The sequence below is a fragment of the Sinocyclocheilus rhinocerous genome, unplaced genomic scaffold, assembly GCF_001515625.1.
Source record: "Sinocyclocheilus rhinocerous isolate Xijiao unplaced genomic scaffold, SAMN03320098_v1.1 scaffold395, whole genome shotgun sequence".
NCBI lineage: Eukaryota > Metazoa > Chordata > Actinopteri > Cypriniformes > Cyprinidae > Sinocyclocheilus > Sinocyclocheilus rhinocerous.
This window is the reverse complement of record NW_015660890.1, coordinates 864,242-879,557: the sequence shown is the minus strand read 5'-3', so window position 1 is coordinate 879,557 and position 15,316 is coordinate 864,242. Positions and strand designations below refer to the sequence as shown.

At 38.1% G+C, this 15,316-nt stretch overlaps 1 protein-coding gene across 2 annotated transcripts in view; it reads left to right on the top strand.

Annotated features, from left to right (window-relative positions):
* The window catches only part of LOC107726030 (protein Wnt-5b), an 83,580-nt gene that overhangs the window by 12,547 nt on the left and 55,717 nt on the right, over positions 1–15,316 (top strand). Inside the window, exon 1 of one of the 2 annotated variants that reach the window (XM_016535497.1) lies at positions 2,500–2,525. The exons of the other annotated variant lie outside the window; for it this stretch is intronic. The gene's annotated coding sequence lies outside the window, so the exon portion shown is untranslated. Of the gene's footprint in view, positions 1–2,499; positions 2,526–15,316 lie in introns of those variants that run through there. 2 annotated transcript variants of the gene reach the window in all.

Below are 15,316 nucleotides of genomic sequence, written 5' to 3'. Positions count from 1 at the left end.
ACATTTTATTTTGATTATTTATAATAATATAGAAATTTCATATATACACTATATCGTTCAAAAGTTTGGGGTCGGTAAGATTTTAAAAAGTTTTTAAAAGACGCCTCTTATGCTCACTAAGGCTGCATTTATTTGATCAAAAATAAAGTAAAAATAGAAATATTGTTTTGATTTAAATTAACTGTTTACTATTTGAATATATTTTAAAGTGTAATTTATTCCTGTGTGGTAAAGCTGAATTTTCAGCATCATTACTCCAGTCTTAAGTGTCACATGATCTTTCAGAAATCATTATAATATGCTGATTCGGTCTATTTTTAATAATGTTGAAATCATTGATATTTTTCAGGATTCTTTAATAAATAGTTTAAGAACAGCATACTACAAAAGATTTATTTGAAATAGAAATGCTTTGTAACATTTTTTTAAATGTCTTTACGGTCACGTTTAATTCATGTAATGCATCCTTGCTGAATAAAAGTGTTAATTTCTTTCAAAAGAAAAAACTGACCCCAAACTTTTGAACGGTAATGTGTGTACATAGACTACATATAAAACATTAATGCAAAATTAGTATTTGATAAGAGAAAATGTTCATTATTCACTGTCAAAGCTGTCAGTAGGGCACAGTTATTGACAGAAAGAAAATGACTGAACATAATTGATGATTTAGAGTGGACAGTCAAAAGTCAAGCGTTTCATTAGCGATGGATTCAGACAGTGAGGGAACTGCACAGATTGTAAGATGCCTCAGACAGTCATTTTTGAAAGACAGTTGGTGTAGGCAGACAGCCGGGCACACGGATAGACGGGCAGAGCCGTGATGTGAGGGGTGAAGCCTGTGGGAGCGCAGAGAGTGTAAGTGCCCTGCAGGCTTTCCTGCCAGCGTGACGGCTTTCGGCTGCAGCTCTATGCCCTGAGGTCCTCTTGTTCAGCAGTGAGATGGAGCAGCGTGTGTGAGAGAGAGAGACACAGCGGTGTGCAATGCATGCCAGTTATAGCCTGGTGTTTGTCAGAGCCAGATTTGTGAGTGTGTGAGAGAAGAAAAAGTTGGCAAAGTATTTGTATGTGTCAGTGCATTTGCTATTGTTTATGTGGCATGGCAGTTTGTGTCTCCATATATGAGTGTGTTTGTGTGCTTTCCCTCTTCTGAGAGAAAAAAGATGAGTGAATGATGGTGTTAGAGGGAGGGATGGAGAGGAAGATGGACACAAGTCATATCTGGTGGGAAATATCGCCCCTCTATGGCAGCTTAGTGTCACTGCGCCCCCGTCTGTGGGAAAATAGACAAGAGAATTGATTTCTAAAAGCTGGAATGCATGAGAAACAGCACAGAGCGAATGTGTAACACATTCTCTTTCTCTGTGCTCGAGCCAAGATGTCAGACAAAAGATGAAATTATTAAGAAGATGAAAAGCAGTATTGATCCGAGGGGTTTTTCCTCTTTGTCACCTTGTCCCATAGGTCTTTGCTCAGATCACGCTCTGTATCATTGTTTAGGTGAAGGATGGAGGGATGATGGAAATGAGTGGAGGAAGTGTAAGCTCTTTTATTGATCCCGAACGCGAAGGGCTTTAACACCCAGAATGGCTCTTGACTTGAGAGCAAAATCCTTCAGATTCAGCATTTCTGCACATTCTGTGCATTTAGTCTTATTTTAAATCAAATCTAATGTAGTAATGTGTCAGCTGGTGCCTGTCTTTTAGATGTGTAATTTAGGGATTACACTGTGATTGAACTCTGCTGATATCTGAAAAACCATCTTAAGTGGTTATCTGGTCTCCCAACCTAGCCACGCTGGTTTAACAAGTCTATCTTGCTGGTTATAGAAGGGTTTAGGCACTTATCGGCTCATCAGCCTTGGAAACCAGCTGGACAAACATCTTGACCAGGTTTGTTGACAGGCTAGACCAGTATAAACCATCTAAGACCACCAAACCTTTGGCAGGTATAAGCTGTTTCTCAGCTGTATTCTTTGCTTTGCATCTGGCTGCGTTCATTTTCTCCCCCACAAAAATGCCAAATCACTCGTTCTCCTTCAAATTATCACTCTCATCTCTTCCACTCTCTCTATCTCCTCATTCAGCATCGTGAGGATAGAGATGCTGCTGTCAGTCATCCGAGCGGAGGAGCGTTTCACGCACGCTGTATATCAGGGTGATAACTCACTGTCAAGGGAATTGATTTTGGGTTCTCTCAGGACGGAGGGCCTTGAATTGTTTCTGATAGTCAGTACTGTCAAGACGGATACCTTGAGTAAGATTAATTCCGTTGTCGTCGTCTTTTCTGATTTCAGAGTTTATAAAATGATCTCATGCTGGCAGATGTTCTGATATGAGGACAATGGCTTGTGCTTGAGTCGTTCCTGCAGCTGCAGACAGAGGGCGCTCTCTCCTTTAGAGAAAACATGGGGGAGGATTTGGAGAAGACAGATACAGAGGCAAAGATCTGCCCACAGAGGAAACCTAGAGAAAGCAGGCACAGAAGGAATGTTGCCTTTAAATCGTTTCTGATTTCATGCAGAAGTAAGAAAGCAAGAGAGCACTATTATAAAGAACAGACAGGTGATATTCAGTACAGCTCTTGTTTTTTTTGTTATATTGCTTAAATATGTAATAAATGACTAACTAAATGCACGCATGGTTTTCTCACAATGCCGATAATCTCAAAATGACCAAATACCGGTCAGTATATCTGTCTCTATCCTGCTCCTGACCCCCACCGGCCCGTCTTTCTTTCTTCCTCACTTTCCTTGCTGTAATTTATAGCGTGTTAGAGAGGCAGATCATGCACGGAGAGCTCAGGCAGTATGTGTGCATGGGGATTTTTGCAGTTTAGTTAATAGTACATATCATATCTGGATTTCACACCAGCGCTCCCCAGGGATCCGGCTACACTGGCTGCAATTAGACTGACAGTGGGCAGGCAGGCAGGGCTCCCAGCAGAGCCTCTGAGGACCACTAATCAGCCCTGAGAGCACACTGCGGGACGGAGGGGGTCAGACCTGAAGAAGGACAGATAGAGTGTTCGCTTTAAACCAGCTCAAGTTGTCCTGACAGCGGATGAAGATAACTCGAGACAGAGAATCCAAATTGATCATTACAATTTGGCATTCAGCTGTCTTTCATACAATTATTAGACATCATTTTATATGTTTTAATCAATAATATAGTTTATAAACATTTCTATTTATTGTGTGTGTGTGTGTATAGTTTTTTATATTTTTATTTAATTTACATTTTAAAAGTTATAAAATATAGAAAATGTTTTAAAAAATGTAAAATTACATATTTTTTTAATTATTCTTAATTAATTTTAAAAGATTGATACATAATTTGTAAGTATAAATAAAAGTGTGTATATAGATATATAATGTTTTACATTTTATTATTTAAATTGTAAAAAAAAAAAGTTCCTAAATCTGAAATGTAGAGGTATGTAGTCTGTAAATGTGGACAATCTGACATTTTTTTTTTTAGAAAATTTAGGGTATTATAAATAAGGTAATGTTTTGCTCTGTGGTCTCTTTTTTTCTTACACAGTAGTGTAATGTAAAGAAATATAAGAATTTAATGTACATTTACGTATTTGATAAGACAGCAGGATTATGTACAGTCAGACAGGCATTATCACAAAATAAATGGGTTGAACCTAATATTTTCCCTTGCATAGCTGTTCACTCCTATGAAGTAGCGATTCAGAAAATGAAAACAGAAATTCAATGCGGGAAGGACAAAAATTCAAACTGATAGCTCTGGGAATTCAAATGATGTAAGTGGCCATTGAAAGGGATTTGAGCCAAGCTCAGGAACGGCCAAAGAGGATTCATAGCATCTCAGAAACATTGGAGAGGGAATCCAGGGATGAAAAGATTTGAAAGGATTTTGGAAATATTAGGTCTTTTTTTTTTTTTAGCTTCAATGATTATTTGGTAGAGCAGTTATGTTTACCATGGGGGTTTGTGGCAGCAAGCATGCGTCATAGATGTAAAAAGCATGTATAATACATGAGTGCTGATGCTGATAGACTCCTACAGTGGTATAGATGCTGCTTGTGGTCTGTCTCTCCCATGTGCTTGTAGCTGGGCATTCGAGAGGCAGTCTGAAACTCTTCTGCGTTTCCTGTGTCCGTCATGGCCCATGTCCGTCCTTCAGTACCACACGGCTCAAAACACATACAGCCCTCCAGGCTCTCTCTGTATGACTTCCCTTTCCCGTTTACCTCTCCACACTCCACATTCCTGTACGCACCACTGTGATCAATCAGTATCTGTGCCCAGCTGTCTGCTCTCTAGTTCTGCATGGCTACAGACGACACTTGTGTTCTTGGTTCGGGCCCAAACACCAATTTGGGCCGTTCCATTAGTAGCCTGTGAAGGGGGTTGTTCTCTGTGTGTGGGCATTTACCAGATGCTGCTGCCGCTGTGAGAGACGATCATCAATCTGGGTTCAGCTGGCAATGGATTTCCCCCCATTGCGGTCCACATTTGCTCAAACACACTCGCCTCTGGTGAATCGCTCAATAACTTTCCAAACAATTAAACATTTCAGAGATATGAAGGAAATCATGCTTCCTTCTGTTCTTCAGTCACCACTGTTGTTCTGTTTTGGATGGCTGAATCTCTCAGAATATTTACCATGTTTACCGTAGTGCAAATCAGTTGGTATTTCAAAAGTTTGGGGTCAGTAAGGTTTTTAACAACTGAATACTTTTATTCAACAAGGATGCATTAAATTGATCAAAAAGGACAGTAAAGCATTTATAATGTTACTAAAGCTTTCTATTTCAAATAAATGCTGTTTATTTGAACTTTCTATTTATCAAAGAATCCTAAAAAAAAATAAAGGTTTCCACAAAAAAAGTATCAAGCAGCAATACTGTTTACAACATTGATGATAATAACTGTTTCTTGAGCAGCAAAAAAAATTAGAATGATTTCTGAAGGATCATGTGACACTGAAGATTTGAGTAATGATGCTGAAAATTCAGCTGTCATCATTTTAATATATATTCAAATATAAAACAGTGATTTCAAATTGTAATAATATTTCACAATATTACTGTTTTTACTGTATTTTTAAATTAAAAAATGTTGCCTTAAAGAGCATAAATGTCTTTCAAAAGCATAAAATAAATCTTAACAACACCAATTTTTTAAATTGTGATTGTACAGTGGCATCAAAAACTTTTTCCAGCATTATTTGTCTCATAATAAATTTGTTGCTCGATATTATGCGGATCAGAATTATGGACCAATGAGATTTCATTGTGGGCAGGACCTCCCAGTGTGATGCAACAAAAATAGAAACAGAAAAGACTAACTACATATGTACTGTATGTGTATGTGTTGCTATTGTAACTGGTTGGGTCAAAATAATAATAATAATTACATGCTAGAGATATTCAAGCATGTTACACTGTTTGAAGATCCCATAATAATTTATTAATCCCTTCCTGTAGCTCAAACAGCCTGGTGTTTGCAATGCCACTGTCATAGGAAAGGCATAAACTGATAAAAAGTCTACCTTGAATGTAATGTAAGTTGCTTTAAAAGCATCTGCCTAATGCATAAATGTCAATTTACTGTTGGCATTTTGGTGAAAACAGTGCTTACCAGTATAGTACAGTGGCAGTAACTTCCCTTTCTTTCTGTCTGGCTCTGTCTCTCTCTCGCTCTATCTGTCGGCCTTCAAACTGTCTTTTGCCCACCTAAGCAGCACAGTATCGCCCGCTGTGGGGTTGAGGGGAGTGTGTGAGTGAGCGAGCGAGCCGGCTCTGGGTGGCTGCCAGGTCTAGATCTGTGGAGGCTGGAGCAGAGGGGAGGGCAGGTGGAGAGGAGCCAGCCTCCCCAAGCAAGAGAGGTCAGAACTGGGCAGCCATCTCCCAGGAGCTGCGGGAGAGAGAGCCGAGCCGAGCCTGTGTGGAGGAGGAAGAGGCAGGCAGTGGAGTGCAACGCTGCAGAGAAGAGTAACAAACATCCTGACACTTAACACACACACACACGGAGAGAGAGCGAGTTTGTGTGTGTGTGTGTGCATGTGTGTGTGTGTGCTACTCTAAGAGAAAGAAGCACTTGAAATATCCGCGGTGGTGCTGTATGAAAGATTTTGAAGAATTTGAGAATTTGTCATTGTGTAAATTGTGTAATGGTGCTAAGACCTTGAGAATGTACTGAAGACGGAATAAGTGTGTGTGTTGGAGACAGAGAGCGCCTGAAGGTCTGTGAAAAAAGGGGGCTGGTGAGTGCAGTTGCTATTGGAACAGGCCGTCCACACTCTAATCTGACTCTGCTGGAGGGCGAGAAGACAGGAATGTGGCGAGAACGATGCGAAGGAAGAAGAGATGATGAGAGAGACAGTGAGAAATGCAGTATGTAAATTCAGGGGTGTAAAAATGATCTGAAATGTGTAGAGGGAAACATTATAAACCTAATCAGTCTTGCTCATGAATATTAATAACAGTCGCCCAGTAGTGCCACCTTATTTGGTGAGGTAGGTGAGGGTACACTAGCCATATAGGATTATTGTGTTTGTTTAGGCCATATTAGCAACATTTAGTGGGCAAAAAGGTCCATTGTCTGTTGTCAAAAGTGTAGCGATGTATGAAGCACAGCTTGCACAGAAGTCATTTTCAAACCAAAATTGTGTGGGGAACTTTTTTGCCCTTGTATGAAACTCCCAAACATGGATTCCTATTTAAATGACTAGATATTGGTGCAAAAATTTTGCCAAGCAACAGTAAGTGTGACCGCATCTTTAAAATGTTGTTTTATGTGTCAAACTACATATTTTTACACTGCAGATGAACAAAATAAATCTTAAAATACAATGATTATTTACTTAAAAGTAGGGGGAATGGGATCACAATTCAGTTTGCAACTACGTGCAAGAAAGTTTGCAATTCGGCATGCAAATATTCCAATCGCTGTTGTTCTGATTTTGAATGAACATTCTTACATAAATCTTTCACCATAAAACACTTTTTGTCACTCGAAATAAAATACAATTTATATGAAATCAAGTAAAAAATATTTTATTTAATATTTTTAATATAAATATAAAACTGAAATAAATTATGAACTCCATATAGAAATTGAAAAAATATATAAAAATGAACAAAAAAAAGATCAAAATTACTGATAATTTAAATTTAAAATAAAAACAGAAATATAAAAATAAAAACTAATTCAAAATATGAATAAACAATTGTTAGTATCTCAATGATACTCAAATAGCCCTGCTTTGGAGGTCGCTCTACAGTTGCTGTAATTGTTTCCTTGTATCTTAAAGAGGGAGTTTAATCTGAAACTTCTCTAGAATTCTGCTGTCACGTAACTGCTCGATATCTGCATGTGGTCTGAGATACTGTATCTGTGTCTTTCTTTGCGTGAACAAACAGACAGCCAGGAGGCAGTTGGACATACACGCATCTGTTGTCTGTCATCAGGCAGAACTCTGCAGCGTCTCTCCTTCTGTTTCAGCAGTCAGTGTACTTTCATTTAGCTTTTTATGTAATTTGTTGCGTTAGACATCACTAACAGGAAAGGAAATGTCTCTAGTGCTGCTCTTTTTGGGGGGGGGTTCTATTTTGCAGTTTTTCAAAACCTCAGATACAAACTCAAGCCAGAAACATACTCTGTATGTTAACCAACAGTCAAATAGTTGTTTAGGCACTGATTTAGTAAATTTGCATTTGATCTGGCTCCAGTCTGATATATAACGGTCACTTCTCAATTGAACTGATTGAATTGAAAATCAAGTGTCAGCCTACAATAGTTTTCTTGCTGTATATCTGATTTAACTTGGAAATATATCGCATTAAGTAAATAAAATGTTGCAAACAGCATTTCACCTGAACTTGAACTTACGTCCTTGCAGTAACAAACATCAGTACTCAAATGGGTGGTTGTAGTCATCTTGTAGATGAAGTATGCATTGCATTCTGACACATTTTACATGTTAAATCAGCCTTGCAAAACTGGAAGGCTCTATGCATTTGCATGGAGTACATTTGAGCCCTTTCTTCTGTTCTGAAACACCCTTTTGTCCTATAAGCTGTTAGCATCATAAAATAATGATGACGGCTGTCCGTCAGCGTGGGTCTCACCTCAGGAAGAGGGTTGAGCTCAACTCTCCCGGTTGAACTGGCCCGGAAGATTCAGTGTTTTTCTTCTACTGGCCAACAGATTGTACGAGCCAGCAGGGAGAGGCTAAATGACCTTGTGGTGCTTTTTTTTTCCCATCTCTGCCCTACCCATCGAGACACGCGTCCAGTTTTCTGTTGTCAGAGAGCAGCTTTGACACCCTCAGAGTGTTTTGTTGTTGCTTTCACGTTTGACATTGATAATCCTCATGAAAGCAAGCCATGTTTCTTCGTGCAGAGAGGAATCATGAAGACGGGAAGGAGGGAGAGAGCTGGGATCTCATCTGGAGGTGTGAGCGTAGAGGAGTGCTCATGATGAAGTGTGGGAGAGAGTGATGAATGTGTGTCAGAATTAAGAGTGCCTCGGGGAGCTGGGCGGATCAGACCGGCCGTGGCCTTGGGCTCTCTCTGTCTCTTTCTCTCTCTTATAGTTAATCTGTTCTGAGAGAGAAAGAGAAGGACAGATGATCCAAGCAAGATGCTTTATTTTCCATTTTTGCTTGTTTATTAGGCCTTGCCACTTTTGCTTTGAGTTGTTTTCCCTTTTTCTCAAACACTCACCAACTCTTTTGTATCTACAGCAGCCTTAAAACGTATCTAGACACTAAAGATATTTGAACGTCCTTGCATTCGATAAAGCGTCACAAGAAGTAGCATTTATTGTGAAGAAAGCTCAAGCGCAGTTTTCAAGATAAACAACACTTTACAATAAAGTCCCATTTTTCACTGTTAGTTAATGCATTAAAAATAATCAGTACATTTGTTAGAGTATACACTTACATTTGTGCATTTGGCAGATGTTTTTTGTTTTTTTTATCCAAAGCAACATTGCATTTACATTTTACATTTGATCAGTTCTTGCTTTCGCATCCCAATCGAACCCATGATCTTGTCATTGCAACTTTTGATTGTAATAACCTATTAGTAAGATTAACAAATGCTTTAGTTCATATTAACTGATGTAGTTAACTAACAATTAACAATTGGAAGCTTATTGTAAAGTGTTACCCTAAACATTTAATGAAAGAAATTTTGATACACAGTCCAAAATCCAAGTATTTGGACATGTTCTAGTTGTCATATGTCTATAGTTTATGTGATAAACCTGTGGTTAGGATATCAGCCATTATGGTAATATAGTCACAGATTAAAAAAAAAAAAAAAAAAATTGGAAGCAAAAATTCTACTGATTTGTACCAGTAAAGGTATTGACCAAGTGACATATCTCTATAAAGGTATAATTTTTGCACATTTTATTTTCTGACAGAATGAGAATGAGGCATTTATATAGTGTAGCATACATATATTGAAGTAGTTAGAGTAGTATCCTAATATGATGTGACCTGACTTTATGCATCCACTAAAAATCACCTTTTTGTTAAAAATCATTGCAAAAATTGCTCAGTAGATTGAAGTTAGTTCTGAGAAAAACAGCATTTTTGCAAATGCCATTTGCTTTGGTATTCTATCATTTAATGCAATAACATTTTTAGTGGGCTCTCAGGATTGCTGTACCTGACTAACCCACCTTGCACATTCCCTGCTTTTTACCCAACTATTCTTTCATTTAATCATTACCTGGAAGCAAAGAGAGTCAGTCTATCTGAGGTTTGTCAGATTAAAGTGTGTGTGTGTGTGTGTGTGTGTGGAGCTGCCCTGCTGTCTGTGCCCAACACACTTCAGGGAATCATGGGTTTGTTCTCACAGGGACGACACACACTGTTACTGCGTTTGCTGCGTGTTCTGTCAGAAAAAGGTGTTCTGATCGGACATAGTCTCACAGTGGGAAATAACAGCGTGAGAGGGAAACAGTGAGCGAGTGTGTGTGAAAGACAGAGCGAGAGAGAGAGGAGGAGGAGAGGGAAAAAAACAGAAGCAGTGGGTGTTTGGAGAAAAGTCACCTTGACGGCTCTATTTAAAAAGAAGCGTTCGGAGGACCTTGGGTATTGAGCAGTTTTAGTCTAATTGTTTTTCACAGAAAGAGCTCGGCTGGAAAAACACAAGGGAGGGCTTACGTGAGAGAGCGAGAGAAAGAGAGAATCACACAGTTTTGTTCATGTCCTGTATTTTTTCTCAGCAGCGTGGCAGTAGAAAGGCTCGGAGACCCCGAGGAACACACAGTTAAAGGTCAAAACCTTTAAAAGGATGGTCACCTATCAAAGACACACTAAGTACCACTACATGCAGTTTAAAAGTTCATATTCTGTCAGACTAAATAAATAATTTGTCGTAAAATGTCACTTAAATGCTTTAATACAGCTTGACTTCTGTTCAAGGCACCTCTATATAGGCTATTTATTTTTAGTATTTCTGCTATAATCAACAGAAACTGGGAGTGTTTATACATTAAATTAATTAACAAAACATTTCTGATTTCAGAAGATTCCTTAAGTACTGTATGTTAACTCCTGATTTTTTTTTTTTTTTTTGTATTTTCATTTAGATTTAAGTTAGATTATTTTAATATATAAATAATAATTCATTTTAAATAATTAAGTCATCCTGAGGCCTCCGTGGAAGTTTGAGGTCTCAGAAAGTCTCAGGATGAGAAACACTGCTTTAGTCCATCTTATTTTTAGTCCAACACAAAAACCCAGTATAGCTCATTTATAATTTATAATATAATTATCATTTATAATTGCACATGTAAACTTTGAGGCCATTCACACAGAACACACTTTTGCATTTAAAAAACGTGAAACACAGAGCAGGGGATTGAAAAAAAATAAGGTTTTTAACTTCTTTTAACTTGAGTTGCATGCTTTTGGAATGCCGTGTCATGCATGAGATGTTGTAAAAGATGCTCATCCAGCACGTTTACATAGAAAAACAATCGAAAAGCAGCCCAGTAAAATGCAAAATGTGTTCTGTGTGAACACAACTTTTTGTCTGTCATCTTGTCGTTTGCAAACCAAAATCAAGTAGGTTCACTCGATCTGAGATATTGTATGGGTCACGTGTTTTAGGCCGTGTTGACACCTGGTATTAACATTCATCTCGGGTGATCAGATCACATGTGGTCAGCCAAGACACATTGCTTGTTTACACCTAGTAGCGACATGCTTCTCAAATGTGTCTCTTGTGACCATGTGTGATCAGATTTCAAAGACAGTGTCTGAAATTTTGTGGCTACATACATCACATACTACGGCAGCTTTTTATTGCATGCTACTAAAGAACAAAAATGGGGAAAAAGGCCAAAAAATTCACCACACTTTTGCTTTCCAATATACTTTCAACATAGAATCGCTGCATTTTCAGTGAAGTGTTATTTTAATGGAGCACCGGCATTAAGTGAACTTGCAACTCGATATTTTGTGAATTTTTGCATATTTATAAGTACAAGCATTTCAACACATTTTTTTTTTAAAGCCATTGTTTTGGTGCAGTGCTATTGCATATTGGACGAGTAGGTCCTTCAATGGTGTCTGAGGTACATCAGGATGTATTAGCATTCACAGCCATTGTAGTTTATGTGACCGGATCGCAAAACATGTTGGACCCTGTTTACACATTTGAACGTTTTATATATCTGTTCACTTGTGCCAAGCCGGACCGCTTTCCCTTATCAGCCCTGGGCATCCATCATAAAGCCCCAGCATGTCACTCCAGTGTCCAGAGCGGATCTGTTCTGTTTACCACAAGCTTTTCCCATATGCTTCAAGCCACAGGGGGCTGATGACAGCGCGTAGGCTGCGGGGACAGACAAGTGTCCTGCCTGCCTCAACCTCCCCTTAGCGTGAAATCGGCAGACTCCACGGAGGCTGTGACATTGGTCATGGAGGGATTGCTGGGAACGAGGACGTGTGTGCAGCAGCCGCGTGGGGTCAGGTGGACAACAGGTGCCTTTTGACCTACAATCCTGCTTTACTTTACTTCTAATGTCTCTGTTTCTCTCTCGGTTTAGTTTTAAAGCCAGGAGATTGGCGTCACCCTTGCGGCCCCTAGAGCTGGCCCTGAGCCGTGGCTCATTAGCACCTGGTTCTCCCCTGACCTGGAGCTCCTTCAGCAGGGAACCAGCAGCCTGATCCCCTAGTGGCCTAAAGTGCTAAACTCGCATTTCTATTTTTCCAGTGACATTGCAGAAATATGTCAGCTGTAATGGATTTTTCTTGATCAAAGAGATTTGGATCATTTAATTGATCACAATACACATTTTTAGACAGTTATAGTTTATTTTTTCTTTCTTGTTTTGGTATTTTTTTTATTTAGTTAAGTGGAGAGAGGACAGGAAGTAAGGAGGAAGAGGGAGGAATGGAACTGGAAAATGTTGCAAGCAATGCTGGTATTTTTTGGTCATCGAAATGAAGCTGAAAAATATATAAATTTTTCAGGAAAAGCCTCAACTCAAAAATAGAAATTAGGGAAAAAACGCAATAAGAAATGTTGCCCTTGCTACTAACTGAAATTAATAAGTTAAAGTACTAAATACTTACACTAAACCTGAAATATAGGGGAAAATTTGTTTTAAAAAAAAAACTTAAAGTATAAAAAATAAAAGCTAATACAAACTATTAAAAATACTATAAAATTATATAAATATAATAGAAATTAGGGAAAAAACGCAATAAGAAATGTTGCCCTTGCTACTAACTGAAATTAATAAGTTAAAGTACTAAATACTTACACTAAACCTGAAATATAGGGGAAAATTTGTTTAAAAAAAAAACTTAAAGTATAAAAAATAAAATCTAATACAAACTATTAAAAATACTATAAAATTATATAAATATATACACATGGTATTTACTTAATATGATCAATATTGGTTGGTTTTGTTGTTTGTTTCTTTGGTTTTTTTTAGCCTGTATCTACAAAAAATGGCCAATATAATATTAATTAACTTTAGTATTTTAAGTAATTTAATAATAAAAAAATAAAACTGTTAAATTCATGTCAATATTTACTAAAAATGCAAAAACAATATTGAAAAATTTGAGTCACTCTTTATTTAGACCACACAACCAGAGCACACACTTAAGAAAAATGAAACTGGTGTAGAAACTTGTAAAATCTACTCCAACAATCCAATGACTTTGAAAAATCGTTTGTTTTAAAGTGCAGATACTCTTCCAAACTTCACTAATGAAGGAAACTTTTTTTCCCATGACAAGAGCATTTACATTAAGAATCGAGACACCCTTCTGAATATGCGACGACATGTTGAGCCGCCTCTCAGTTCTTGTTTTTATTCCCGCAACATATTCTGTGGTGACTTCAACTGAGGTCACGGCACGCTGAGCTCTCACAGCGTCTCGGAGAGAAAGTTTAGCACAGGGCGTGTGGAGAGGACCGCTCTGGAACATGAGTGTGCTAGCAAGCGTGACTGAGACTGACAGCTTGATTTATGGCGTGGCTATAAGTAGCCACGACGTCGGCTGCCTTCAGCGGGGTGGAGTCCCTGCAGACACCTAACGCTGCCTCCTTGTGCCACTGAAGCACAACCCCCTGACAAAATTCTGTGTGTGTGTGTGTGTGTGTGTGTGTGTGTGTGCGCTCGCGCTTAAGGCGGATGAGCAACAGTCCCAGCCAAGATGCCAAATCTGCATGTTTATCTGGTCTTGTGCCAGACGCTAATCAATTAAAACCCTGCTGTCCCTGAGGGAAGAGAGGAGAGAAGCAAATGATTCCTCGGGCTCTAAGAGTGAAAGAAAGGATAGAAAGATAGATAGATAGATAGATGGATTGGTAGGCAGATGGATGGATGGATGGATGGATAGATAGATAGATAGATAGATAGATAGATAGATAGATAGATAGATAGATAGATAGATAGATAGATAGATAGATAGATAGATAGATAGATAGATAGATAGATAGATAGATAGATAGATAGATAGATAGATAGATAGATAGATAGATAGATAGATAGATAGATAGATAGATAGATAGATAGATAGATAGATAGATAGATAGATAGATAGATAGATAGATAGATAGATAGATAGATAGATAGATAGATAGATAGATAGATAGATAGATAGATAGATAGATAGATAGATAGATAGATAGATAGATAGATAGATAGATAGATAGATAGATAGATAGATAGATAGATAGATAGATAGATAGATAGATAGATAGATAGATAGATAGATAGATAGATAGATAGATAGATAGATAGATAGATAGATAGATAGATAGATAGATAGATAGATAGATAGATAGATAGATAGATAGATAGATAGATAGATAGATAGATAGATAGATAGATAGATAGATAGATAGATAGATAGATAGATAGATAGATGGATTGGTAGGCAGATGGATGGATGGATGGATGGATAGATAAATAGATAGATAGATAGATAGATGATGGATGGATGGATTGGATAGATTGGTAGGCGGATGGAAGGACGGATAGAAGGATGGATAGATGGATGGATAAAAGGCCAGATGGAAGGACGGACGGACGGATGGATGGATGGATTGGATAGATTGGTAGGCGGATGGACGGATAGACGGATGGATGGATGGATGGATGGACGGATGGATGGATGGATGGATGGATGGATGGACGGACGGACGGATGGATGGATGGATGGATGGATGGATGGATAGATAGATAGATAGATAGATGATGGATGGATTGGATAGATTGGTAGGCGGATGGAAGGACGGATGGATGGATGGATAGATGGATGGACAGTTGGATGGATAAAAGGCCAGATGGAAGGACGGATGGATGGATGGATGGATGGATTGGATAGATTGGTAGGCGGATGGACGGATAGACGGATGGATGGATGGATGGATGGATGGATGGATTGGATAGATTGGCAGGCGGATGGATGGACGGACGGGCGGATGAATGGATGGATGGATATGATGCTCATATTTATGTCGAAAAATTGATAAATGTCAGATATTATAAATCTTTACAATTCTACCTAAATGTAAAATAAAAGATCATAAAAATGTAAGTATACAGTAGCCTATGACAAATGGATTTTCATTTTAAAAATTGCTAAGAATTATGTGTAACAGTGTTATTAATTAATTAAAATATTATGGCAACAATAATCAAAAGGTAAAAATCGGCAAAATGAGCATAATTAAATATCTATGGAAGCCTGTTTCCGCCATGGGATAAAAAAATAATAATAATAAAAATAAAAAAAACAGGTAATTGTGTCCTTTTGTGGAGAAAAAAGTCAGAGAATTGCCAAGAATT